This window comes from Protopterus annectens, chromosome 5.part1 (genome assembly GCF_019279795.1).
Source record: "Protopterus annectens isolate FY-2018-M chromosome 5.part1, PAN1.0, whole genome shotgun sequence".
NCBI classification, from domain to species: domain Eukaryota; kingdom Metazoa; phylum Chordata; order Ceratodontiformes; family Protopteridae; genus Protopterus; species Protopterus annectens.
The window spans coordinates 803945147-803973001 of NC_056736.1; positions in this window are offsets into that span (position 1 = coordinate 803945147).

Here is a 27855-nt window from a genome sequence, read left to right on the forward strand (position 1 = left end):
ATTCCATGTGAACCCAACATCACACTGCCACCATCTGTTCTACATACATGCTCCCCTCCTAGCCTTTCATACATCAAAAGCACCAAGCCTCTCTTACTTCCCAATATTGTGCGTTTCACATCCAGTCAACAATACCTCTTCCTCTGAATTTTCCAGCTTCCCCAGAATTAAGTTTGAGTTTCATCAAAAAAAAATCTCTTCTTAAATGCCTTTGCAAATATCCTTTATCTTTTTGTTACATTTTTTTCTCTCCCACTTCTCCATTGCTAATCATTATTTTCCCCTCCATCCAACTTCCTTGGTATACTCTTGTGTCTGTGTGTCTGTGTGTGTGCGCGTGTGTGCGTGTGTGCATGTGTGTGTGTGTGTATGTGTGTAGTCAGAATAGCATCAGTCCATGTCTTGCCACCCTCACTGAAGTAGCATTCTGAAGATACTTTTACACTGTTACATGGGTGCACAGCAATTTCATACAACTTTCCCAGCATGCAGTGGTGATGTCATCCTCTATAAAGTGCAGTATGAAAATGTTAAAGATAGGCTTGTGCAGTAGCATTAGCATTAAGTACTGTGTTTTGCAGCTTATGTAACAAGATACTTAGGGGTTCTAATCTCACAGCAGTCAATTTAAGTGTGTGTGTTTTTGTGTGTTCATTCAGCTTAAGATTCCGAAGACAATTTTACACCATAATGCTAGTCCACAACTATGTTAGACATGCTAGTCAACATCTTCTTCTCTGCATCCACTAATGATGTCAGCCAATATAAAGTGCACTGTGGCACTGTTAATGACAGATTTGTGCTGTGGCACTAGTCATATGTTGTATGGTACACTGCTTATATACCTCACAGTTATGGTGTTCAAATCTGACCTTGGGTAACTGCTGTGTGTTTTGGTCAAATGTTATTGTCATTGTATGATGTTTGAATCTCTTTTCATTTGACTACTCCTATGGAGAACCTTTTGCATAACCCCAAATCCAACAACCACTTTTTTCATCTCTTTACATAACATCAGTTCTGCAGAACAATGAGGATATCATCATTTCAAAGATGTGTACACATATCGTGAAGCAGAGCCCCTTCATGACCCTCTGCATGCCGTCTCCAGACCACTAGAGGTGTGAATGCAAATTCTGTCATGGGGTCATGCACATGTCATGTATGGACAGAGACAGTCTGTATTACATAAAACATATACACACATATGCACAAAACCCTACTATCTTATATTACATAGCTATAATGATTTCTGTTTATATGGTATAATATTGGCTAGGATTTTATGTGATCCTTGCTGGTGGTCTATTAATGTCCTATGACCCTCTCAACAGTGCACATGCCAATAGGGTGTTCATCCACATGTGCTATGTTGAGGTGTGGATGTAGTGTATTCCTGCAACAGAGAATTCCAGTCTGTGAATTGAGCTACAATATTGATGGCCACTGCTGACATTTTGTTACACATTCCTTCCACAACAGCTGTAGTAATATGCCTCCTGTGGACTGTTGACATCAGATGATGCAATGCTTAGTTTTGCCATACTAAAGCATGTGTCATTGTACTGCAGTCTATCCACATTCTACACAGTTGTCATGCAGCCATCACAATGACAGATGCAGTATGGCACAGCTGTGCAAGTATATACCTAGTATCTGGAAATGTCATCTTGCATAAACCAGTCTTATGTCATATTGATTACACAGGCACACATTCCGTTTTCATTCACATGTTGCATTGCTGTTATATAGACAAACATATGACATTTTGGGATTCACTTGCAAACATGGGGAATTCACTGTATACACTATTGAGTTGCTATTCACAAGGATTATGCTGGTGTTTTCCAGCAGCATCATGTGACTGTCAGGATTTGTATCATCAACTATTCTGCATTAGCCACTGTGATGGCCTCTCTTTATCCAGGCCAGCAATCAAGGAGCCTCAATCCTCACCACTGACAGCGGTGAACGACAGTCACTAAAAACTGGAATGAACTTACACAGTATTTTAGTCATAAGTAAAAAAAAAATAGAAAACATGAGAATACTAAATATATAAGTACAATACACATCAAAGATTCAATCACAGGAGAAATAAAAATAATGCAGTTGGACAGATTCAAACAGATGCAGAAAAACACAATCTCTCGGTATTCCCTGACTGTCTAAAGAATAACTGTTCCTTAGCTAAATGAAACTGAACTGAACCTAACAACTTACTGACTGTGATAGCTGTCATAGATTTTTTTATCAGGTTTCAAAAAAAAAAACAAAACAAGCTGTTGTGTGAGTTCCATCCTCTCAGTGCTGGTTATAAAATGATATCACATTTGATTACCTGACTCTGGTACAATAAACTTTCACAGCTTTGCTAAGATCTGTTGCAGTATTTGAAAATCACAGAGCAACCCCAAAAACTTCCACTCTTCCCTTCCAGAATTCTTTGTTTAAACATAAACATTTGATCAGTTAAAATATCACTGTTGATACATTTTTAACACAACCATCTGTACAAGTCAGTGTGATAGTCAAATGACACAAAATTATTTCAAAACACCAGCTAAATATGCTGGCATATGTTACACATGCACTGCCCTACTGTACCTGGCAGAGATGGCAATACCTCACATCACCACAGTCATATCCACCTTAGTTGTCATGTGTCCACCTATGGTGTCAGGGCCCTCCCCTACATATTTCCACTGTTATACATATAAGCATATGATGTACAACCAATGTAATTATGTGAAATACATACTTGTATGACTGTGTTAACAGCTCCACTGTGTTGCATGTGATTTAGACCAAATATTTTATTTAGAGGTCATGTATATCCTGATGTTCAGTTGTAGCACAGGTACAGCTGTAGTGTGACTGTATTGCCTCACTGATGTACCACAACATCACATTTGTATTACTTGATAGTTTGCATGAACACATATGGATGTATATCAGGATTTCATGGTAGTATCACATTTTCAATGGCAATGCCAGGGGAAGAATGATCATGTGGCACATGTGTTTAGTGTATATATGTAATTATACAAATTATGTGCTGCATATTTTTGCATATTGCGAAAATGTTCATTGCTGCTCTGTAATAGGTGAGTGTAAACTAATGTAATATGCTAATTGTCCCTGGATATTTCTTCCCAGGCCTTTACTGAAAATAGGCACCCACCCAGTTGGACTTTCCCAGTAAACAAATGTCAAATAAATAAAGACAGGATGCTCCATGTATTGTTTGGTATGTGCACAATATCACAGTGACAGCTTCCTTGCTCATTGATACCAGAATTTGTACTGCTGTACTTTCTGTGCACATGGGCATAAGAGATTCATTGTCATCAGTCTCACATAGTGCTGTACCGTTCATTGTAATGGATGACTTCAGGAACATGTCATACTTCCAATTTAGTTTATATTGCTAACTGCACATAATGTGCTAGTTTTTATATTGGCAAAACTAATATGAAGCTGAAAGAAGGGATAGGAGCATATTTATCTGAAATACATAGGTGCGTTGATACAAATGCACTTTATAAACATATTTCAGAAAAAGGGAATATGCATAAGTTTAAATTTAGAATACTACAAAATGTCTTTGTGAATGAAAGGGGAGGTAGTATTGTTAATACCACTGAAATTGCTAAATATAAGTGGACCAATTATTTTAGGTCTGATGTACCACCAGGTTTAAATTCTGCCTACAGTATTAAGCCCATTTTAAAATCTAGACAGGAATGTCTTTAAATCCTTTTTTTTGCCTTAAGTGATTTTAAATTGCTCTTATGATGTCATTATGTCATTTATGTGTTTTTGTTGGCTGGAATCTTATATAAAAGTTTTTCAGCTTTATTGAAATTTTATGCATTGAAAAAGAGGTTGTTACTCGAAAGCTTTGCATTTATTAAACTTGTGGATGTTAAACGTTTTGGTCTTATTTCGTGTTGGATTATTTGCTTGGACTGTAAGATTCTTCAGCTGAGGAAGGAGTGTTGCTCTTTGGTATTTTATACTTTTCTCTCCATCTTCAGCCGTCCACTAGCCAGACCAGCCGTCTTTTTATAAGATGCAAGTGAGCAAGGTGTTACAACATTTTTTACTAGTTAATCAAAACCCTCTATTGGATTTGAGCATGAATATGCCTGTTGCTAATGTGCCTAGAATGGATGAGGTACATGCTACTGATTTAACTGAACTGTTTAAATGCCTTAAAACATTAGAAATTAAAACAGAGCAGTTTAAAAACTGCAATGGCAAAGACTCAGTTTTTGTGCATATCTCGACATGGGGTTATTACATGGAGGATTACGAGTTGTCAAAATGCCTACATATGGTAATAAGTGTCCAAAACTGCTCCTTAAATGGCAACAGTTAAATCTTAAGTTAGGTACCAATTATATGCACCTAATGAATAGCATCTTTTCAGAGCATGAAGCGGTTTTGGCCTCTGAAATTGAGCAGTTGGAAGATAAATTGATATTGTCTGCTGATTTTTCAGTGATTAGTGCTGAATTGGATGGTTTGGTTGAGAGAATGAAGTTGATGGAAGAAAGATTGATTTCTCAAAAGAAACGTAAGCTATTAAGGAACTGTAATTACTTTAAATTAAATAATATTTTTCATTGGCCGAAAGATAACATTCAAGTGATGTCAGTCATACCAGTTATTAAACCAGATGGTAATGCAACGGCTGAACGCTCTCTGTTTTCAACAGTTGTGAACAAATAATACTAATAATGCTACAGCTTTTGTACGAGATGCACCTGGTTGTGGCAATACAGTCTCTGAGTTAGATAGCTTCACTAATGCTGAAGCTGGATGTTCTACTGAAGCTCAAACTATGATACAAACTGACACTATACAAATAGCTCGTTCCGGTGAACAGCAAGATGCTACTGCTTTTTTATCAGCTCAACCCTTCACATTGCAGCAGCCTATTCAAGTGAGGGAGCGCTCGAGAGGACGGAGCAAGTCACGGAAGATAGAAGCAGGCAGAGGGTCGAACTCAAGAACTCATACTCAAATAGGGCCGCTAGCACGGAGTAAGAAACAACAAAGGACTTGATTTATATGGACAATAATATTGATAATTTGCCGAGTTATGAGTTGTGTGATGCTGAAATTACAATATTGGGCAAAGGTATGTCATTTATATCCTCATGTAATGCTGATATAACTGATTTGCTAACATAATTGCATCTTTTTGCAAGAAATATTGACTTAAAACTTTTATTTAAATCTGATTGTAGTACTGGAATTAATAATTTAAAGTGCTCTAGTGCTTTTGTACCTATTAGTCCTCCTACAGTTAAGGCATTTTATACTATGTATCAACAGGAAATGTATGATTTATATTTTGGAAATAATATGAAATGTAGGTATTTTATTTAACATCTCCACTTGTGAGTGTGAAACTTTGCATCAGCTTATGCAGAATGAAACAGTGATCATTAGGCAAGCTGACAAAGGTGAAAAAGTTGTAATATTTGATGTAGAAAAGTATGATAGATTAATGTGTAATTTATTAGTACAGGATGCAAGCTTCAGGGAAGTTGATAAGACATTTGTTCTGAATACCATATCTAGGGTTAAATCCTTTCTTTATGATTTATTGATGGAAGGCTCTGTACTACCAGAAGTATATAACTATTTATATGTGTCTGATCCAGTTTTGCCCATTATTTATGGGCTGCCTAAAATCCACAAGGATTTGTTTAATCGTCTTATGAGGCCAATTTTATCTGGTAGCAAACAAATGGATTACTGCTACTATATCTAAGTATTTAGAACAACAGGTTGCACCTTTATTGTCCATAAGTAGAAGCTATATTAAATATACTAATGCTTTTCTTGAAAGTTTGAAATTATGGACAATAAATCATAGTAATATAGGGGTACTTATGGTAACTTTGGATATTAAGTCCCTTTTTACTGTGATACCTAATGACTTTGATATTGATGCACTTAGAGCATTCCTGTTTAAGCATACATCTTTTGATGTCAACAAAGTTGAGCTTTTATGCTCTATGATGGATATTGTGCTGAGTAATAATATTTTTATGTATAATGGGGCATATTACCATTAGTGCATGGGTGTGGCCATGGAGACTTCTGTGGCCAACACCTATGCTAATTTGGTATTGGCCAATTGGGAAGAGCAGATTATTTATAATCATGATGGTGACTTTCTTAATGCTAATTTGCAGTTTTATAAACGTTTTGTGGATGACGTTTTTTACTTTGAAAGAATGATGTACATTCCCTGGAAGTGTTTGTTAATTATCTGGAGAATAGTACTGACTTTTTGAAATCTGAATTCCACTCTTCCTCAGATTCCATCCACTTTTTAGATGTGGAATTGGTTTCATCTAATAGTTGCTACCAGACCAAAATATATAAAAAGGATGTACAGGCTACCAGCTATCTACACTTTGACAGCATGCACCCTAGACATATGTATAGAGGAGTAGTTAAAAGCCAGTTTTTGAGGGCAAGTCACTTGAATACTGAACAAAGTTATTTTCTTGAAGAACTAGACAGTATGGACAGTAACTTTATGAGTGGGGTTATACTGAGAATCTAATTAAAAATGTTAAAGACTCTGTGATTGATGAAAGATCATATTTAACTGGCTCCTCTTTGCAGACATCTACGGATGGTCGGGGGGGGGGTTATTCAGTTAAGAAGTATAATCTGGGATACTGTTTGAAATATAACAACTATACTAGTATGGTTAAGAATATAGTGGGTAAAAATTGGTCCATTTTATGTTCAAACCCTGAAGTGGCTAATGTAGTTGGCTCTAAATCTAACTTCATTTATAAAAAAGTGCAAAATTTGAAACAGGCTCTCTGTTATAAAGATATTAAGAGAATTGAAAAATCTAAAGCTAAATTTAGTACATATGGAACTATACCATACTACAATTGCACTTTTTGTGATACTATTAATGTGTTTACAACCTTTTTACATCTGATTACTAAGACAGTTTATAACATCAAAGCTTCAGGAACATGTCATACTTCCAATTTAGATCATATTGCTAACTGCACAGAATGTGCTAGTTTTTTTATTGGTGAAACTAATATGAATCTGAAAGAAAGGATAGGAGGCCATTTATCTGAAATACGTAGGTGTGTTGATACAAATGCACTTTATAAGCATATTTCAGAAAAAGAGAATATGCATAGGTTTAAATTCAGAATACTACAAAATGTCTTTGTGAATGAAAGGGGAGGTAGTATTGTTAATGCCACTTAAATGGCTGAGTATAAGAGGATCAATTATTTTATGTCTGATGTACCACCAGGTTTAAATTCTGCCTACATTATTAAGCCCATTTTAAAATCTAGACGGGAATGTCTTTAAATCCTTTTTTTGCCTTAAGTAGTTTTAAATTGCTCTTATGATGTCATTATGTAACTGATGTGTTTTTATTGGCTGATCTCTTATATAAAAGCTTTTAAGCTTTATTGAAATTTTATGCATTGAAAAATAGTTTGTTACTTGAAAGCTTTGTGTTTTATTAAACTTGTGGACGTTGAACGTTTTGGTCTTATTTCTTGGATTATTTGCTTGGACTGTAAGGTTCTTCAGCTGAGGAAGGAGTGTTGCTCTGTGGTATAATGGATGACTTCTTAGTTCACATATCAATTGCAGATGCTTCAAACAATAGCCATTACTATTACATGTGGTGGATGCATGCAGTACACAGCTGTGTGTAGGGAAACCCCTTATAACAGTGTGTTTCTTGTAAGTGTTGTTATCCATATGGCTGATACCTACATCACTCAAGGATGCTCTAGTCAGGTGTGCCACAATTGGCACAGTGAGCTCCCACATATCTTGTCCGTCATACAGAGCTATTCTTTGAGATGCATACCCATTAGGATTTGATACTGCAGACTCCCCTTCAAGATGTTCTACTAGATGCTTGTGTGCTACGTCTTTCTGTGTTGCACCTTGTAAATACACATCTCAGTGACAGTATTGATGGTATGGGTTTGATTTTTAAAGGTGTGAATTGTGGCTTATGTGTCATGCAAACCTCTCATCTGGCCAGGATTGCCCCTGATTTCAACTTCAGATTTAATACTGTCCCTCTTAACCCCTCCAAAAGTTTTAATTTTTTGGGAAGGGGTGGTGAATTTCCTTATAGCATAGTGATAACCATTACAGTTGTAAATGTCTGTTCGTACAGAGCATGTATAATAAGCTATACTGTCATTTTCTATCAATGCCCTACATTAATGATCACAATATTTTAAAAGTGGACTTGATTGTGCTTGTTTCTATCTACATTTGTCCAGGAGTCTGTTGCTATGTGTCCATGGTTGGTTGAGAGGAATGCTAACATGTCAGTCATAGTCAAACAAGTCATTTTGCATATCTTCACACTGTGCAGATATCCCCTATTGAATATACTGTCCTTGCAAAATCTTCTCTCCAGTGAGCATGTCAGTGATGCTTTTATCACAACCATTCATCTACACTGACATGTAACTTTGTGTGACCATCACATGCATACTGTCGTGTGTTGATATAATATAGTCTCACAGGAGGTGTAGACAGCAGTATGTACTGTGCTATATACATACGTGCTTATTGTAATACTACTGACATCTCTTGGAATTGTACATACAGTGACATCTCCTATCTTGGGGACATTGACATATTTGCCATGCTCTCTTCCCCATCCTCACTTCTATCATCCTTGTCTGTGCCTATTATCATCAGCACACTTTCCCTGCCTATTGTGTGTTTCATTCTATTTGCCTTTGCTGTTTCCCACCCTTCATTTCATTCTGCAAATAATTGTTGTAGTATACATTGCATTCAGTGCACTTTTACTCTGTTAATACTGCTGTTATTGCAATATTTTCACTTCTGGTATTCATTGTAGCTGTCTACACAATCTCGCCAAGCAGATTTGCTCAAAAAAAATGTAAGTGCTTCTTGCTTCTGTACCTGTGCCCTGCTGCACAGTTTCCTATTGACAGCACTGTGCTGATCATGAAACCGTGCTTGTATACATGTAAGTGTGATGAGCAGCATGAATACCTGATTAATGTTGCTGCTGCTCATTGCGTTGACATATAAACTCCATGTAGGCTTTGCACAAAGCCTACATCAAGTTTACTGAATTCCCAGGAATGTCACAGCACTGGGAATATCAATAGCAAATGGCCTGTACTAGAGGCATGCCTTCACTAAAAGAAATCTGAAATTGTAGGCCTTGCTGAAACATGACTCAATCACAGTTTTTACCCCTCCCAAAATATCCCTATCTCATTTATTTCAGCAATAGTCCAGGCAAAGAGTAAGTTGGTGGTGTTTCCCTTTTAGTTTACAAAAATATATCAGACATGATCAAGACTGAAGAAAGCAGTGGTTACAGCAGTCAAAACTATACAGTAGCAGAAATAGAATTTGGTTGCCACACCAAGCTATACCAGTTCATAAGGTACATCCCTCACCTTCCTCTGTAGCCATTGTAAAGCAATTTTGTGCAGACATTTTTCCAACATGGGTACAGGGGAATCATGAAACACCATTATTCATAGTGGCAACAGTAGTCAAAACTAAACAGTAGCAGGTAGCATTATGGGGCCACTGTAAACTACTACCCTGCATAGGATGCATCCCTCCACCTTCCTCTAAGCTATCTTAAACCAATTTCTTGTAGACATTTTTTCAGAAAGGATACCATGCAACACCATTACATATTGAGACTTCTGTTTCAGTGAAATATCTGGCTGTCTACATCTATAAACAAAATGATGTTTCCAAAACCTAGAACAGTTAGAGAAATGGCCAATTAGACCTCCTTCAACAGCAATAACTATTTCCAATCTTGATGGCATTGTTACTAACTGTAAAGCATAGATGACCTAGTATAACCTTCCTTCCCTATACTTTAAGCGACGATTGCCCATTAACATCAACATTGTCCTTCATGGTCAAGGAAATCCCCCCTTCCCTGCTTTATCACATACTGACTTGTTCAGGAGTCAAACATAGCCATGCTCATTGCCTACTTAAACACTCTAGACTAGTCTCCTATATTCAACCTCGCCATTGTCAATTTAGCTTTAAACTGCTTTTTTGAGAAACTTTCCAACCTGTAGTCTTCCATCTAGACAAAAGGTAATTGAGAGGCCAACAATGCCCGTGGCTCAATCCAGACTTAAAAAAAAATCTGGCAGCTAGAGATAAGGCATGGGGAACCAAGAAACAACAAGAATCAGCAAAATTACCTAGATCTAAAGAAAAGAACTAGGATAGCAACCAGTTCTGGAAAGGTGACTTTTATAAGACGTAGGTTGAAAGCATATGCTAACAACCTAAAATAGTTCTGTAAATAAATAAACTTCCAGAAAGTACTGCAGAGTTTTCCTCCACAAAGGCAGATAAAGTAAACTAATATTTCATTAGCATCGTTAGACTTCCCAATGGAAACTATAAACAGCCACTTCTTAATAATTCCTCACAGTGATCACCTTCCCAGTTTTACACGCTATCAGCTAATACCACAACACTGAAATTTAGACAAATTGCTGAAAAACAAGTCTAAAAAGCCTACTGAACCTCAGTAAGAAAAATGATTGCACCTGCCTTTCTTAAACTGATAGCTGCTCATATTGCAAAAAAAACCTTTCATATATATACTACTTGACAATTACTCTGGGAGTCCTCCTTGACCACTTTGAGGATGCAGTCATTATTTCTTCTTTCTAAGAAACCCTGCAACAAAGAGTTCAAGGATTTCAGATCAATAGCCTATCTTTGCCCATTTACAATATATACATTTTTTTTTAAATTATCTATAACTAAATGCTATCCCACATTAAAAAATACAGGCTTCTACTTAATGCAGAACATGGCTTCAGCATCTCCTTTAGTGCTCTGACTGTCCAATACACAGCCACTAGCCAAGTTTTCAATAATATAGATGAATCTGGATTAACACTAGGAGTATTCATAAACATAACTAGAGATTTTAAAACAGTCAACCATAACCTAATCCTACTGCCTAAGCTAAGCAGCCACATCTTTGAAACAAAAGCAGTATCACAATTTCAAAACTGCCTGCAAGACAGATTATCCCAGGTCTACTCAAAGAACACGTTCTCAATCCAGGAATACCTTAAGGTTCAGTTCTTCATCAATTGCATTTTTCACTTCTAAGCAATTATTTCACCACTGACGTCTCTCCCTTGACGAGAGCAATCTGAAAGAAGAATACCTTGATAGTTCCAATTGTAGAATGAACAATGGGTCTTATAAAAAAGAATCTGTAATCATATTTAGATATGTTACCAATACATGTAAATCCATATGAATTGTAATAGGAGTCATTACTGGGCACATTGCAGGTGCTGCGAGGAGCATTTCTGGCTGACATCAAAGACTGAAAAAATACTAATTTCATGAACCTTAATCACACTTTGACTTAGGAATGGGGTCCATACCTGTCATGGTATTAGAAACCCAAAAGTCTCCAATATGAATATTATAATGTATGCTGATGAGAGCCTCATTCTTCGAATTGGCATTAAACTTCCACTGTTCCAGCTGAAATTGCAAGACAGCTTCATTAATACTTGCAATTGGATCCAAAACAACAGGTTATTTAAAATCTACTATCATGATCCTTGGAACACTTCAAAGGATTACCAAAAACACCAATTATTGTTGTTAAAGACAGAAAAAAAAAGTAAATCTCCAATTGTGACTGAAAGGAGACACCTTAGCTTCACCCTTAACCCCCTTACTATCCTTGACTAACCATGCAGACATTATAAGCAAAGAACTCTCACAGCTGCAATTGTTCTTTAGAATATCCAATTTAGTTGCACCAGTCTGTGACAAGCTATAACAAGGAAAGTATTAATTCCAAACACTGAATGTGGACTTCCATTTTTAACTTTCTACTCAAAACATGCAAACAGTAATTAACAAAGTCTGCAGATTTTCTTTACTTGGTGACCAGAGACCTATCAGTGCTTACTCTCACTAAAGGTAAAATGGCTACCAATGAGTGAATGAAAGAACAACAACCTTAGCACTGTACTCCTATATCTTTAAAATCAACAGAACAGGCCATTGTCCCCATTAAAATAAATCTGGCAAATCAGACACCACAGCTGTGCACTGAGGGTATGTATGAGGAAACCCTTTCCCTATTTAGAACCATATTTAAGACAGCCATGGGCAAAATGGCATTTACAAAGCTTGCACCAACCATCTGGAACCAATTCCCATTAGAAATTAGGCAGAAAATGGTTTACACATGATACAAAGTAAGATGAAAGAATCCATTATCAGTGAATGTTCCTGTGCCTGCCTAAAAGTAAAGGGTTGAACAAACAAAGGAAGTAACTTCAAACACATTGTCACAGTGTTGATGCTTTGTACAGTTATTCCCATGCAATCACTTATGCCTTCCAAAATATGTATTTTATTGTTCTTATTGCTTTGACATAAAAAGCTGTAGTGTAAATATTGTTCTGTTTTAGTAAGTGTGTACCTTAATATTTTTGTGCTGATAACAGTAAAATGCAAAATATTTACCATTGCAGACTGCAGAACCACAACTGAATGAACATCTACAGCCAAATTCTGCACATTAGTTCTTTCAAAAATACTGTTTATAAAGCTACAGTTATATTTATCAGCTTTTTAACGTTTATCTATTTAGAACATTGACTGCAGCTCTGAACTGTACTGTCTTTTTCTATATGATTTGTAAATAGCATTATTTTACGCTAGAGTGATATCTGAATATTTGATATATGAAAATAATATCATTTTGGGCCCTGGTAGAGTCTGAATAGGGTCTGTTGATGAGCCCACCAAAACGGTTAAGTATGGCTCCTGCTGTGGAATGAAGGGTAAGCTGAGACTATAGTGTGTTTCCTATCTCTGTCTATGATGCTCGTGTTAATATCATGTTGATTATGCATTCAAGTGCAACTCTTAATAGCCTCAGCATTTGTAATATATATATATATATATATATATATATATATATATATATGTACACACACGCATGCACACACACACACACACACACACACACACACACACACACACACACACACACACACACACACACACACTCACACACACACACATTATATTAACTGGAAAAGTGATTTATGTTTCTGTGTATTCACTGATTTCTTCCTTGCTTTATAGCTGTATAATTTTAATGCATTCCCAGGAGTGAATCTGAAAGAACGCTAACCTAAAACAATATTTGCTATTTATAACACAGACCTGACCAGCAGATTTCCTACATGTATTTGTGCTTTACATGCTGTCTATAGACTACTAGAAAGTTGAAAAGCTATTCTGCTTGTGTTAAGAGTCTATGTATAATGTTAGCTGAGTTAAGTCCATAAACAATCTTAATGCATTTTATTACCAGATACAATATAGTTGGTAGCTTTACTATCACTTAAGTATTACAGTTTGCCCTGTCTATTTCCAGTTTTGGATGGTCGTATGCACAAAAGAAGAAATATGAATTTATGTGATGTTCTGTAATGTGCAGAGTTACAGAAAGGACTTACGAGAATTCAGACGGAATGATTGTCATCATCCCTACCATGCGTACAATAAGGACAGTCCCTGCAGCTAAATGCTTACTAGAGAGTAATGAAAAGAAGCAATGCAGGGGGGCATGGCCAAGGATGAACACAGGATAGCAGCAGATTTCTTCAGCTCCACCAATTTCATTACACTGACAGGAATTAATTACTTAAAAAATTAATTTTTGAAGTAATTTTCTTTCTAAATATGTTTGTTTTATATAGTTCTTGAACTATATCTAAAAAAGAAAGGAAATTATAACAATATTCCTGTCAGAAATCACACTGGAAATTTTCCTGTCAGTTTATCAGTCTGAAATGAGTTCCAGTAAGACAAATTCTCAAGACTCCAGCATCAAGAAAGAACTTCAGTCTCTGATAACTATAATCCAGCAACTTACTGCTAAGATGGATAAAATGGATACTAAAATTGATACCTTCATAGAAAAAACTACAAAACAAATAGACTTGTTACATATAGACCTGCAACAACAGAAGATCCAGATGGCAGGCATAGAAGAAGCTGTGAATGACATGGAAAATAGAATCCAAGAAGAGGAAATCAACATTGAGTTTCTGCTGAAACAAAATACACATTTACAAACAAAGCTGGATGACTTGGAAAATAGATCTAGGTGCAATAACATTAGGATTTTTGGACTGCCAGAAAATATTGAAGGTAACAATATTACTTCTTTTTTAACAACATGTCTCCCTAAAACTTTAGACTTACCAGAAGCATTCTCTTTTGGTATCGAAAGAGCACATATATCTATAGCTAATACTAACTCTAACAAAAACTATCCTAGATCAGTTATAGTTAGATTTCTATCAACTTTTGATAAAGAGATGGTTCTTAAATCTGCTTGGGCTAAAGCTCCTGTTAAGTTTAATGAGACAACTGTGCGTTTTGACAATGACTATTCTCCCTTGGTAATAGCTAAAAGAAAAGTTTTTCTGCCACTAATAAGGGAGCTTAAAAAAGCACAGTTTAAAACATACTTTCTGTTTCCTGCCAAGCTAAAAATCTTCCTTCCTGATGGTCCTAAAATTTTTGATGACTTAGACTCTGCTTTACTGTTTATCAAAAAAAATAAGATTTTGGATAAAATAGAGGAAATGGAATGGGCTAGTCCCTCATTAAAGAGACTGGCAACTGAAACTTCATGGAAGACTTCTGAGAAGAAGAAGAGACTAAAGAACAAATGATTTGTTCTATGTTTTTCTTTTTCTCTCATCATTTTACTTCATTATTAATCTTTTTAAATATAGTTTCTGCATTTCCAGAAAGCCACAAATGTTCTGAAAAAGATTTAATCAAAGTTATTCTCTGTGTGCAAAGAAATGTTTTGTTTCATAACCAGTCAAAATATCTGAGGAACTAATAACAAGCTATTATTCAATTTGTTTCTCTTTCTGAAAAAGAGAAGTAAGGTCAGTAATTTGATACATTTTATTTCTGTTTTTTTCTCCTTTTCTTCTTTTCTTTGTTTAAACAATGACATTCTATTTAGATTATGTAGTGGGTAAAGGGTGGGGGAGGACAGGGAGAGAAGAGTAATGAAAATATGATAAATAGAATAATAACATATTTATTCCTTGTAAAATGTTTATATGTTCTTCAAATGCTATTCCTAATTATATTTTCTTGATTATACTGCTTATGCTTGTTTGTAAACAATATGTCATGCTTTAAATAATAATAATTAGAACTAAATAATAGTAAATAATATGTTTTATTTTTAACTCTATTAATATAAACAGTAAGTAATATTCCATTGTATATACTTCTTATAGCTTTCTCTTACATTTTTTTTATTTCTGCCTTACACTCTTTTATTTTCTACTCTCTTTTCTTTTCTTTATTCTTTCTCTTTATTTTTTTCTCATATTAATATATAGAAATGCTTTTGATCATATAGACACAGTAAATAATACGATTTGCATAAAAATTGAGTTGGGACAATAATATTGAGTTTCATTACCTATTAATAACTTTGGGCTTAATTTCACTTACATAGAGGCTGTAATAACCTGTAAAATACATCGCGAAGGTTTTGTCATGTTTAGATGCATTTACACTGCTAAATGAATGTTTGTCACTAGTTTTTAACAAGTTTCCTGCCAAATTGTTAAGGGAGACAATCTGGGATGTGGGCTACTTCATGAACAGTGTCCTCATGCTGTTTCAAAAGCTTCAACTCTCAGAATTCTCACAGAGAAGCTGAAAGCAGTCAATCTGACCTTTGACCCAGATATCACACTGACACATCACAGATTCACGAAGAACACTCTACCAGGAAGTAGAACTGATGCAAATGCGACTATGTGAAGGAAAATTAACTCTTTGACATTTAAATGTGAGTTATTTTATATAATTACTTAAATATCTATGTTATAATTCATAAAATATGTCAGTTATAATGATTTTAAATGATGCAGTTTCTTGTAGTAAGTAAATGTCTTATTTTAGAAGGCATAGAAAATGAAACATTTATTCAAGTGTTTTTGAAAATCTACTTGACTGCAGCATACTAATCTGTGTTCAAAACTTATGTTCCAAACATATACATTACTATAACTCATTTAATTCATCTGATTGACAAGCATAAATAACTTTATAACTCTATTCTGGAAGAAATTGTCTTGTGATATAGTTTAAAGCAGTAGTATAGACATACAAAATACAGATGTTTTTTTTTTGCAATAATGCAAGTTTTTCTGAGAATTTGCATAACTATGCAGTATGATTTATAACAACTTCTATAAATATAATATTTTATTCTATTGACAATAATGAGTATGAGTAAAATGCTCATATACAAGCAATTCAAGGTTTTTTTTGGAAGCTGTTGACTGCATTTACATGACAGAAAATAGATGCATCTTAATATATGTAATGTCTGAACCATATTAGCCAAAGTTTTTGATTTAAATGAATGTTAGAACTTATTTTTACATACTTTGAATAAATTAATATGTAAATATGCCTTCCTTTTTTTTTTTTCTCTCTTTCTTTCACTCTCTCTCCCTCTTTCACATCTTTTATTTCTCTCTCTCCTCTTGGTTCCTAATATCAAGTTTATTTGAATGCTATTTGAATACAATTGTATTATATTACATAGATGTATATAGTAGTATGAATAGTTTTTTTTAAAAAAAGTTTATTTTAGTTTATATGATGCTGTTTTATCAAATGTGTAGTCTTGTCTTGCTAGATAATTGAATTGAAAGCTGTTAATTTAAGTTAAATATAACCAGTATTAAATTGATAAGGTGGTAGCTGAGGTACTGCTGCTTAGGGTAGCGGGTTAACTTGAGTGGTAAATACTACCCTAACTTGGAGTTTTAACTCCAGGCTGGATGCAAGGTTTAATCCTTACATTATTTTCACTTGTTCATTGTTATATGTATATAGTTTTGACATCCACAATATATTTTGTACACTCATTGTCACTACAAACAAAATTGAATCCTATACAAAATCCCATAAGAGATTCAATAAATACAGCTATATTTAAAGGTACACCTAAAGGAGGAGATGTAACATTACTTTTGTTGTTATTTGTTATTTTGATCATAAGATTCTTAAGTTTTTTTTTTTTTTTTAAAACACAGTTTTATTGATTTACAGATACAAAAGGAAAAATAAACATTATTGCAATGTTTAGTGGATTAATCTTACACAGATAAGTACAAATAAATCAAAATATAACCTATATATACATATATACATATGTGCCCGAGAAAACAAAAAGACACCATTAACATATTGGAAAAGTAATGTTGGATAAACATATGTCATGCTACAATGCTCCTTAAACCATCCATATAATCCTGCAGGAAGGGAGGGGGTTACATCTCAAACCATTACAATTCCAAGATCAATATAGCAGGATAGATGTTAAAGAATAAGTGAGTATGTATAGGGGTCAAGGGTAGTAAAGGTAAGTTGAAGTGCCTATAAGGATATAATTATTAATCATTAGACAAGAGTATAAAGATAAAGTCCCATAATCTCTGGTACGTAGCCAGAATTAATTATTAGCAGTTTTTGGGAAGTAATGTACTTAATGGCCAGATTCTTAAAGTCCCTCCAGGATATTTTGGAGCGATCCATCCAGTGTTTGGTAATGTAGAATTTGACCAGGAGGCAGAGAATAATTAGACAGCTTAAATTTAGGTATGTAAATACTCGTGATATGTAATAGCGCTATCTCCCAGGACAATGTAGATTTATGATACCCCATTTTCTCCAGACGAACCTTAAGTGAGCACCAAATACTGTGAGAGTATCTACAAGACCATAGAATATGCATGATATCTGCATGTGGATACGAACAACAGGAGCATGCAGTGGAGATATTCGGATCAAATTTATTTAAGTGTACTGGGGTTAGATATAGATTATTGGTAATCATAAATTGTGTGTAGTAAAGGTTTTTATAGGGCGAATACATAAGTGTATAATTAATAGCCTGAAGCTTCTGTTCTATCGGGAGGCTTAAGCCCTGCTGATCCCAGTATTCTGCAAATATGATTTTTCCTTGGTTAAGAAGTGTGGAGAAGGTCTTGTATGCAACAGATACCATATTTTTCTTGTTAGTTAGGTTTTTAAGTAGGGTGGCCACCTGGTTTTGTTCTATATCAGTACTGGGAAAATTGAGGAATGTTGATATGGTAAGCTCTCTTAATTGCCTCAGGGTGATGTTATATTTTTTGGGTAGGTCTAGCGCGTCTGAGTTCTGTTAGGGATAAATGATTGTATTTATGTATATCCCATAGGGTAAAATCCATGACTAATGGAAGGTTATTTAGTTTAATCATTTTATTGTTCAGGTTTATATTTGGGTTAAGATGGAATGGCTGGAAAAGGAGGAGGGCATTTCCTAGTTTAGTGGAATGAAATAGTTCCTGAAATGTTTTAATTAACCCTTTTAGGGAAAAGTGTAACTTTAGCTTTTTAAGGTTTACTTTACTTAGAAAGGGTAGAGCTTTTGGGTTAATGTCATTATCTATGGCATGATTGTTCAATAATTTGACCCACAGGGGGGTCCAAGTATGGGAGTTCGGTTGATAGTTTGCGATTGTGAATATCCTGTTTGCTTGGATAATTTTGTAGTATAGAAGTAGATCAGGCATCGCCAGACCCCCCATATTTTTTGGCATGGTAAGTCTTTGATATGAAGTTCTAACCGATTTAGGGTACCAAATAAACTTTGCAAATGCTTTGTGTATCTTGTTCAAGAAAGACTTCGAAGTATAAGAGAGAGATGCATTAAGCTGATAGAGAAGCTTAGGAAGAATATTCATTTTGATAATAGAGGTTTTTGTAAGCATGGGGAGTTTTAACTGTTGCCATCTTGAGATATCTTGGGAAATGGAAAGCCATGTTTTTGATAAATTAGTCTGTAGGATAGAAGATGAGGTATGATCATACAAAACTCCTAAATATTTAAGGGAGTAGTCTAAACGAAAGGAGACATCCGGGAATAGATATTTTTTATGTGATGCGGGGTTGATCGGGAAGATAAAGGATTTATTTTGATTAATTTGGTAATCCGAGATAGAGGCGAAGGTATTTAAGGATTTCACCAACTTTTTAATATCAGATAGAGGATGTTCAAAATATATATTCAGATCATCAGCAAAGGCAGTTAGGCTAATTTTAGTTTTAAGAATTTTCGGAATTGAATGATAGGTTTTCTGTAATAAAAACAAGAAAAGGGATTCTAAATATAAGTTGAATAACAGTGGTGAGAGAGGGCATCCCTGTCTAGTGCCATTTGCAATCTTTATCGGATGAGAATATTGTCTGTTTATATATAGCCTAGTGTAAGAACTACTGTATAGTGTTTTGATAATATTGATAAAGTCTGGGGGGATGCCAAAGGAAGACAATGTCAAGAACAGAAATTTCAGTTTACTATCAAAGGCTTTACAAGCATCTAAAATCAGGGCATATCTAGGATTTCTTTCTTTTTTGGTAAGGTTTATTATAGTTTCTAGTGTTAAGGTATTGTCCCAGGTATGTCTGTTGGAAATAAAGCCTGTTTGTTCTGGAGAAATTAAGGTATGTATAATTTTTTTGAGCCTATTTGCTAGAATGGCCGAAATAATTTTTATGTCTATATTCATAAGAGATATTGGTCTATAGTTATTTATGTTGGAGGTGTCTAGAGTATTTTTAGGAATTAGAATAGTTTTAGAGTGATTAATATATCGGTCAGTAATACCATTAGATGAGATATGTTCATAGAGTTGGAGCAGAATGGGGGCCAGATTATTTTTAAATACTTTATAAAATTCGGGAGTGTAACCATCTGGACCTGGTGCTTTCCCTAATTTAAGGTTATCAATAGCCTCGTGGATTTCTGATATCCTTAGAGGAGCTGAGAGGGCACTTTCCTGAGGTTTGGTTAATTTTGGGAAAGTAAGGTTAGACAGAAATTTCTCCATCTCAGCATGAGAAGGAAGTGTGTTGTTGGTGGCATACATATCTGTGTAAATTTGGTGGAATAGTTGAATAATTTGTGTATTTGATTTATAAAGTGTGTTATGATATTGAATGAATGTGATTCTAGAAGACTTGGGTGTGCATCCTATCAATCTGGCTAGGGCTTTGGATGGGGTTTGTATGGACTCTGAATATTTAGCAATGTATCTCAATTCTTGGAGGGTAAGGATGGATTGCTGGTGTTCAAATAGTTCTTTTTGTTTGATGTGTAGTTGTTGTTCTATATCTAAGGAGTAGTTCTCTAGAAGTTTGTCATCTAAAGTCTTGATCTCTGATATTAGTTTACTTTCCAGTTCTTTGTTCAGTTTCTTAAGGAAAGTGGCTTTCTTGATAAAAGTTCCCCTCATCACAGCTTTACATGCCGCCCATCTAATATCAAAGGGGATTTCACTGTCTCTGGATGGGGAGAAAAGTTCCTTTAGAGTAAGGGTGATTTCTTCATTTAGTGATTGGTCTTTTAGTAAATTGCTATTTAAAGCCCAGTTGTAGTTCTTGTACGTTAAGGATGGATTAGTATTAAAGCCTATCTCTAGGGTGATTCTTGAATGATCTGAGAGGAATCTGGGTTCTGTTAGAAATTTAATTTGCCTATTTGTTAAGGTGTCAGATATTAGGAAAAAGTCTATACGTGACCAGGAATGGTGGCATTTTGAAAAGTAAGTAAAACTATTCTTGTTTCCAGAGTCACGGTCAAATGTAATAGGGTCCATCAAATCAAAGTCAAGTATTAATTCTCTCAGCGCTAGGGAATCTTGGGAGTTTAGAGCCCTTGGCTTACTTGAAGATCTATGTTGGGGTTAATTACCATATTCCAATCACCACCTATAATAATAGTATGGTTTGGAAATTTAAGTAAGAGATTATAGACCTTCATGATAAAATCCTGCTGTCCTGAGCATGGGCCGTATAGATTAAGAAATAAAACAGGTTTGTTTAAATTATAAGATAGACATGTAAAGTAACACCATCTGCCCTCCTGGTCAAAACCTTTTTCAATAATTACAGGTTTAAAGGACTTTTTAATAATGATAACTCCTGGGTTATTAGAAACCGATGAAATAATGTCCCTAACCCATTTTCTATTATTTTCTTTGGTCCATTCATCATTATTCATATGAGTTTCCTGAATGAAGCAAAGGTCTGACTGGGATTTACAGAATAGATGTAACACCAAATTTTGTTTGTTTTTCTCCTGTAATCCCCTGACATTCCAGGAAGTAATATTCCAGATTTTATCCATTTTCCATTAGGGTCTGGATAATAATATAGGAGAATCTGGAATGTAGGATGGGTAAAGAGTAGTTTTCATTGGTATTGTAGCATAGAATAGTAAATAGAGGAGTGGCACAAAAGTCTCTCAATTCTATCCCCGTGCCTATCCACATAACCCCTATAATTGAGAGAGAAGTAAATCTATGTACATTAAAAAAACATAATTTTACTAAACATTTGAATCGTAGGAACAAGGTATAATACCAACAATATTTACATTCAATATACAACATCAGACTGATTCCCCATGAAGTCATCAGAAGCCCTACTTATCTTATCCAAATAGCTTCTAAGTAGAGTGGAATATCATAAGGGGAATGGTTAATTATAAAGGAGTTAACCTAACACATGCATATGAACAGTTTCGTATTTCCAGTTATAGCACAAGATTTCACTCTTTAACACACAAAATATTTAAACAGGGCCTGGCTTATATGTGTTGAAATGATATGGTGTATCTAATAAATTAGTTTTAGGGAATTTCTTTATATAAGAATTACTATATGTAAACTGGAATATTTTGTAACAGTGATCAGCTGGACTACAAACTAAAATGAAATGTTAGACCTAGGAAGTAAAGCTACAACAATTTACACAAACTCTATCTCTTAATTATATAAGCTGCATTCAACTGTTAGACTATGGAGTATAGAGTTATCTTTAAAACTAGCAGTATGTAGTCAGGAATACAGCACCAAATGCAGATTTCAGGCGTAATGAAACTGGTTTTAGGACCCAGGGGATGATCTGTGACATTCCAGTTCTGCATAGTACTTCGTCGAGTTGAAGAAAGAAAAAAAAAAGAAACATTCAACTTTCACTTTACCGGGCACTATGGATCTATTTGCTTCTTTGTTCCTGTCCACTGGGTAAATTGCCTGATGCAATTCAGCAATGCTTATTTATTTTCGTTTTCCAGGAAGACCAGTGCAGTATAGTTTTAGGTGAAAGTTCACTTTTGTATTTCCAGGTCTGGGTGTGCTACCTTTATGACCTGCATCTGTTGTTACAGCCGGTGATCTTCAGGGTAACTGAAACCGAAAGGAATGGTCCTAGTAGACCGGAGAGCATTCTGAAGAAAATAACCCAGCAATCAGGAGTTTTAATTATCTAGAAAGTAACCCGACAACTGGAATAACCAAAGGAAGTATCAGACAGTCTTCGGTAAACAAAGGCCACTTTTGGAAGCATTCAGGATGTAGGCGGTGCAGCACCAAAACATTTAACAAAAATCATGTCCGCTTCTTTGGGTGAGGACATGGAGAATTTAGTTTCTTTGAAGGAGAATGACAGGGAGCAAGGAAACCTCATTTGAAACTTGATTTTTCGGGCTATAAGGTCAGCACAGAAGGGAGAGAGTTTGCGACGTTTCTCTCTAAGTTTTAAAAATGCCAAATGACATCTTTAAAAGGAATTTCTTTAAACATTAATGGATTGAATAATCCGTGTAAAAGGGCAAGCCTAATAAGATACATTAATTTACATAAGGCCAACTTAGTCTTCTTGCAAGAAACCCATCTCTTGAAAAAAGATATTGATAAACTAGCCACAAACAAATATACAGTATTGGTTAGTTCAGAGCACACTCAGAAAAAAAGAGGAGTGGCTATTTTATGGAATAAAAGTATGCCCATTCCTAAAACCATTAAGTCTTATCAGGATGACAAAGGAATGTTTTGTATGGTTACAATACAAATTAATGGGAAGACTTACACTTTAATTAATGTATATTGGATACCTGGAATTGGTATTAATACAGTGAAACATCATCTTGATAAGATCATATCATTCTCTATAGGAGATATTATTTTAGCTGGTGACTTTAATTGTATACTACATGAAAGTGATACTACCACTATAGGAAAAGAAGAATTACATCTAATGCAAAACATTTAAATGATTTTGCTAATTCTTATCATTTGAATGATATTAATAATCAGATAGATTCAAAATCATTACCATACACCTTTTTTTCTAACAGATACAAAACTTATTCAAAAATAGATAGGGTCTTTATTTCTAACCAGATGGTAACAGATTTAATTAATTCCAAAATCATTTCATGTCCTATATCTGATCATAATTCAATTGTTTTTGAATTCATGATAAAAAATACTCATAATGTTCAGATAAAAAAGGATACCAGCATACTTAACTCAACTAAAAGACTATAAAGAATATATACTTTCAGAAGTACAACATTTTCTAGACATAAATAATACTCCTGAAGTCTCCATTGTCTATGTTTGGGATGCCTTAAAATCATATCCATATGGTCAAAGTATAAGATGGTATAATAATAAAAGGAAATCTTGGGATAAGGAATTGTTAGATATTCAAAGTAAATTAGACTCTTATAAACATAATAATAAAGAAAATATTATGGATAAGAAAGTCATTGAAGAAATAAACAAACTAAATGAGAAATACAAAGAAATTTTAACTCATAAAGTTAAAATAACTCTAGAGAAATACAAGTTTTTGTCTTACTCAATAAGCCCCAAATAATTACATAGACTTAAAAATAAAACAAAAAGGTTGAATAAACAAAACCATATCAAAGAAATCTTTTCTCTAAGGAAAAAGAAGAATGTTTCTAGTCTACCAGAAATACTAGATGAATTTAGAAATCACTTTCACAATATTAACAATAATAACATTAACATGAAACCTAAAGATAAAATAATGGAGTTTATAACCACAAACATGAATAAAAGCAATAAACAACAGATTAAACTATTGGACAAAGTATTTCATATACAGAGGTTATTACACAAATAAATAAGCTTAAATCAAACAAAGCACCGGGTAATGATGGTATTATACCAGAGATATATAAAATCCTTTCTAAAAGTACATATTCATTAATACATAAGGTTTTATTTTGGCCCAAACTGAGTTAATAACCCCCATCTTGGCAATATACATTTATTTAAGCCAATTTTAAAACCTAATAAAGATCCAACTAGATGTACTTCATATCGCCCATCTCATTACTTAATGTTGATTATAAAATGTTTATGAGTATTTTTGCTGATAGATTGAAGACAATCATTCCGCATTATAGATATAGATCAGACAGGCTTCATTGTAAATAGAAATACTTTTGATAATATAAGAAGAACTTTAACATTAATTGATTTTGCAAATAGGAAAAAGAAAGATTTAACACTTATTAGTCTTGATATAAGTTCAGCATTTGATTCAGTAAGTTGGGACTATCTGTTTACCTTAATGAAGTGCACAAACTTCTCAGATGCATTTGTAAATCTAATTGAGCATTTATACAAAGGAACGTTGGCTTATATTAAGGTAGGAACATATGTTTCACAAAAAATACCCATTCTTATGGTACAAAACAAGGATGTCCACTTTCTCCACTATTATTCACTTTAGTAATGGAGCCTTGGGCTAATTTGATCAGAAACAGTACTGACATAGAGGGTTTTGAAATAGATGAAAATACAACATCCAAAATTCAACTTTTTGCAGATGATGTTCTAATTACATCAACAGGATCTAATTCTTCTATGCAGTCTCTATTTGATAAAATGATGAATTTTAAAAGTATTTCTGGTTTAATATTCAATGAAGAAAAAACTAAAATACTACCTATATATACATGAAAAAATATTCTCATTAGTGATTTTACTAAATATGTACCCAATTCAGGTCAGATAACTTATTTAGGTATAATACTATCTAAAGATATTAAATCTGTTATATATAATAATTATAATACCTGTTTTCTTAATATACAAAATCTTTAATACCTGGAATAATATGTTTTTTACTATGGAGGAGAGACTTACAATTATTAAAATGATAATATTCCCCAAGATTTTATACTTAATACAATCAATAATACTTCCACCTGCAAAAATAATTATCAAGAAACTGAATACACTAATGTTAAATTTCCTATGGGCACCTAATAGACCTAGGATTGCATTAAAGAAACATACTAATAGCTGGTCTCAAGGGTATTTCTTTTCCAGACTTTAATTTATATACTATCTCTTCTATTGTAAAAGTTATTACTTTATTAATAGATCAGTCATATGTCGCAAAATGGAAAGATTATTGGGAGCTAATTAGTATGCACTTCATGAAAATCTCCTTAACACATAAAAATATGATTGTAAATAACTCCATGTTATGGTTACTAAAGGAATTTTGTACTTCACCTATTACACCTAAACATATGGTTTGTTACCCATTAAATACTATTATTAGCTATCATAACTTTATATTCATGCACCCTAAGTATAGGGAATGGAATTTTATTATATTCCCTATAATGTATACTCAAGGTATGTTTTTGTCATCTACTTCTGAAGGAACTCATTTAGCTATAGATAATGATCTACTGGTATCAGTTGATATCTGATAATAAAGTTAAAAATCTAGATTTCTTAAAACAAGAATTTGATCTAAGAGAAACTTGCTGGTTAGAGGTTCAGACCTTTAGACAACATCTCATTGATAGAATAGATCTAATGTCTATAACAGTTAAAGAATCTATTCCAACACTGATTGATTACTTGATATTAAATTTACAACATAAAGTTTCTGATAAAGGTAAACTTTCATACATACATAAAATTATCAGACAAGAAACTTTTTACAGTGTAGATACATACTGGAATTATTTCACTTCAATTAATGGGGACCCACCAAATCAACAAGATAAACAATATATATTGGAATCTGCCTATAGAACTACGTCTTCCATTGTCTGGAGACTTTATACATGGAAATTTTTACATAGATCTTTTTATACACCTTTGATGATGAATAAAATAAATAATAAATATAATCTATGTAAGAGATGTAATGTAGAAATTAATGCTGACTGGGCTCGTATGTTTTATGACTGTATAAAATTGAAAGAATACTGGAAGTCAGTTAATGAATTTTTGCAGGCTCTTTTTACAGATAATTTAATTATTTCTAAATATCTTATATTATTCAACACACCTGTACCTCAAAGTGTTAAAAAGGTTAAGCTTCCCTTGTTATGGTCTATTCTAGCAGTGGCTAGGAAAATAATAACCACAAATTGGATTTCAGATACACCTCCTTCATTTAATGAATTTAAAAATGTTATGAATATAGTGTGCCATATGGAAATAAACACAATTAGGTCAAGAACAACTAGAAAAACATCTTATTATATTGTATGGGATAATTTACAAAATTTGTTAAAAAAATCCTAATTTCAATAGCATGGTATTTTAGTTTAATTAATTGATCTGATTGTAGTGGATGTCTTTGTAAATACTTTAGTCGTTTTGTTGAATGTTATAATCATATCTATTTTTAATTACTTGTATAAAACTGTTATGATATTTCTCTTGTATGTTAAAACAATAAACCTGTTTAAAAAAAAAAGAAGCAATGCAGAAGCTCTAACAGTAAATGCTACTCTCTACTTCTTTTGCTGGTTAGTAATCACAACATAGTTTCTGTTTTTCAAATATAGGTCCCTATTGATACTTGACATGAATACAGCCATTTTAGTAGAATAGATTATATGCATTCACACACACAAACACACACACACACACACACACACACACACACACACACACACACACGCACACACACAAACGCACACACACACACACACACACACACACACACACACTAAATATGTAGTGAAGCATCATCCGTGTCCTCACTTTTTTTTCTGATTGCAATCTATAAACAGTAAAGATTAAAATACCAAGTATGTAACTGACTACGTACCTGCATTTTACCTTTGCATTTATACTTCCCCTGCTTAGATAAATGAAATCACCCTTTTTATGCTGCAGGACTAGCAGCAGAAAAAAGGTACCAAGGTTTGTAAGTGTGTATGTCTGTGGATTGTGTGGATGGAGAACTAAGTGACAGAGATGTTTAAAGTTTTATATACAATTACAGAAATGTCTTGCTTCAGTCTCGGTCTATATTTGAGTACATTTAATGGTTGTGCACATGTTTTTTTTTTCCCATTAATAACTTTATATAACACAGTCCAGTAAAATTCAGACCTTTATGATGAGTGGGATCATGCCTGCTGTAAACAGCTGGTGGACAACTGAGGTTTGGTCTTAGTCTCTTTCTTTTGAATCCATCCTATTAAAATGTCTTCTCCATCCAGTAATTTTGGATACCATTCACAATAGTACACAATCATTCTACAATATTCATGATTACTGTGTTTCTACAGCTTGCAAAAATGACACTTTATATGCCATCTTTTGGATGCTAGTGGAATTATAATGTTAAACAGATTTAACATTATAAGATTTATTTATAACAGATTTAAACAGGGTTAAGTAAAGTCTCTGTTGTAAAATACCCCACATTGTATCCAACAGTACTGATATGGCCATCTTTCATGTAGATTATAATCAATTTTAGAAGTGTTTAGGTTTTAGATGCAATTTTAATTAATTATAAATGCAGTGTTTC